Source organism: Pipistrellus hanaki (assembly GCF_964339955.1).
Source record: "Pipistrellus hanaki genome assembly, chromosome: 8".
NCBI lineage: Eukaryota > Metazoa > Chordata > Mammalia > Chiroptera > Vespertilionidae > Pipistrellus > Pipistrellus hanaki.
In genome coordinates this window covers 55,566,593-55,569,582 of record NC_140510.1, presented here as the reverse complement: position 1 = coordinate 55,569,582, position 2,990 = coordinate 55,566,593, and the positions used below count along the sequence as shown (strand labels likewise).

General features: G+C 50.9%; 1 pseudogene across 1 annotated transcript; it reads left to right on the top strand.

Annotated features, from left to right (window-relative positions):
* The first annotated feature begins 299 nt into the window (after positions 1-299).
* Positions 300-1,777, top strand: LOC311627019 (sororin-like; annotated as a pseudogene). Its single transcript has 2 exons — positions 300-323; positions 610-1,777. The product of its transcript is annotated as a sororin-like (transcript).
* The last annotated feature ends 1,213 nt before the right edge of the window (positions 1,778-2,990 follow it).

Here is a 2,990-nt window from a genome sequence, read left to right as displayed (position 1 = left end):
GTGAGGTATGATAATTGGATTTTATCCAAAAGCCACCACTTCAGTGATACACATATGCATTAGTTATGATTTGCATTTTTTTTCTGCGTTAAGGCATTCCCTTGCAGGAGAGCAACAATCCTAACAGTAGATAAATTGCTATTAAAAAAAAATTTTTTTTTCCATTGGGGGAATTCCCTCTGAGTTACACTGACTGAAGGGACCCATTCACTGGGCAGCCCACCGGTACCATTTGGCCTATTCTTCGGCATTTTCACTGTGCCTATCTCCCTGGTCCTCTGGATTAGTGGAATGTACCGATGGTACAATTACAATTCAGCGAGGTACATTTTCAGACACTTTTAATCTCCCTCGGCCAAAAAGCGCTCTTTACCATGCACCTCAACCTGATATCTACCACTTTTGGTAAACATACACTTTCTCCTTGTAAAACAGTTACTGTTGCTTATGCATCTACATGAAGGGCACATGAACCAACCTTATTAAAAAGAGACATTCGGCCCTGACCAGTTTGGCTCAGTGGATAGAGCGTCGGCCTGCGGACTGAAGGGTCCCAGGTTCGATTCTGGTCAAGGGCATGTACCTTGGTTGTAGGCACATACCCAATAGGGAGGTGTGCAGGAGGCAGCTGATGGATGTTTCTCTCTCATCGATGTTTCTAACTCTATCCCTCTCCCTTCCTCTCTGTTTCTGCTTCAAAGGAGCCTTGGGGTTGGTGTGAGCCCCACCATCCGCAGTGGTAGTGGTGGTGAAGGTCTAGACTCTAGACCAAGACATTTCCAAGAGGCAACATGGTCCGGCTGGGCCGCCCAGGGCTCCAGGCCAAGGGCCTCCCCTCCTACTCAGTCTCCACGGAGGTCTCAGGGGAAATCAGGCTCTGATCTTCCCAACGTCCTCCCTGAAATCTGGCTGAAGGCGCCTCATGGGACTCCAGTCAGAAAGCCCATGGTCTTGAAGATGATCGTGGCTCATGCTGTGAAGATCCCGTCTGTGCACTCGCCTCGAAGGAGCCCCAGGATTGCGTTTTCCTTGGAAAAAGAAAACAATCCTGCTACCAAGGAGCCCACTAAGGAGGACCTCATCAAAAAATGTAGTGTCCCGGCCACCCCTGCGCACAGCCCAGATGTTGAATCAAACTCCAGTGACGGAGGCCTGGACCAGAGGCTTGGACATGTCCAAGACAGTCAGGCGATCCTACAGCCTCTGGACCCCCTTCACCGTGCCTCCACCTCCACCTCCACCCCAGGCCGCCCATCCAGCTTTAGCTTCGAGAGGCTGCTGGGGACAGAAGACCTGACTGGAGTCTCACCTTTGGTGTGTTCAAAGTTTACTGGGGTCCCCAGGATCCCTGGGAATCCTTGGGTCCCAGATACGACTCTCCCTGGAATTTCCCCACCCGTTAAAGGAAAAAAAAAAAGAAGGTGCCAGAGATCCTGAAATCAAAACTGGATGAGTGGGCTGCAGACATGAATGCTGAGTTTGAAGCTGCTGAGCAGTTTGATCTCCTGGTTGAATGAGGTGAAACAGGGGTACTCCTAGCCAGACTTCCTTCCTCCTGTACATAGCTTCTTCTTCCTGTGCAAGACACTTGGGGTCCCCTTCCCTGGCCTCGCTACCTGTGCGTGTGCTGCTGTTGCACGTGAGGTCTGCACATGAGTGTCTGTGCGGTGGCAGCTGTAGGAAATAGGGTTCACCTGGCCCGTGTCCTGCTGCAGTCAGTGTCCCGCCATCATCTCCTCCCTCCTTCCCGCAGTGTCCTGGCCAGTCTCCAGTTGGGCTACAGACTCTGTGGGTGGCTTGGTTCCATCTAAGTACAAAGGCTTGGGTTTTCTTAGATTCTGTAGATGGTCCAGGAGAGCGTTTGTGGACTCAGGACAGTTCTGTCTGTGAGGAAGAAGCTGGACGCTCAGGCAGTAGAACTGGGTCTAGAAGGAGAGTGGGAAAGCCTTCGTTGGCTTCCGACCATAGGCGTTTACTCCTTAGAAGCTGTGTTTCATATTTCTGTGTCCTGCTGTTGAGGTATTTGGTTAAAAACAAGGCCGATGGAGTGCTGGCGCGGAGGGCAAAGGGCGAATTTGGGGGTATGGCACCAGGTACCACAGGTTCCAGCCTCTATAGAACCTGAGGCCTGGCTGGGGAGGGGCCTGTGGCAGGAGGTGACCCCTCTCGTCATGCACATCTGTTTCTTACAAACTAACGTTGACAGTCTACTCAACTCTAGAACAAAAACATATGTTAAGCAGTCCTAGTCCCACTGCATTTTGCAGCTACACATGTAAAGTTCTAGGAAGCTTTTCTCACATTCCAGAAGGGTGAAGGGTCAGGTCGATAGCAGTGTTAACCTTTAGCTTCCTTAGTGCCCTGTCACAGGAGGACACGGCCTGAGGCGGGTGCTAGGAGTTGAGCTAGGGGGCAGAGAAAGGTCATCTTCCTGTCTTCAAGGAACCCACTCCCACCGTTTCTCTTCTCACTGCTGGTTCAAGGGGTGCTTTCAAAGGCTGCCCAACCACACTTTGCTCCATCCCCCACGTGTTGGCATGTACAGGGTTGTGGAAGTAGAAGCTAGTGAATAGCAGAGTGTCAGGGAAGATGGGCGTGGTTCAGCCACCTGCATGGCACTGATGAAGCTCTTCACGGGGCCTGGGAGTCCCCGCCTACCTGTTCCACGCTTCGTGCTTTGTCAGATCTTACAAGCAAGCCCCTTTGTCAGGTGGGCCAGATGGGCCAGATGTCCTTGAGCTGGACCACACCTGAAGAATCCTTCTCCTCACTGGCTGGTGGACAGGACTCCTGAGAATTGTTTTAGTCCTCCAGAATCAGGAGTAGCCAGATGATGTTGAGCTGATGTCATTGCTGCAAACTTCTCTCCCTGAAAAACTAAGATTGTGGAACTTAAGGCTTTTTTTTTTTTTTTTTTTTTAAATAAACCTGGTTGAAGAATTGAGAGAGAGAGAGAGAGAGAGAGAGAGAGAGAGAGAGAGAGAGAGAGA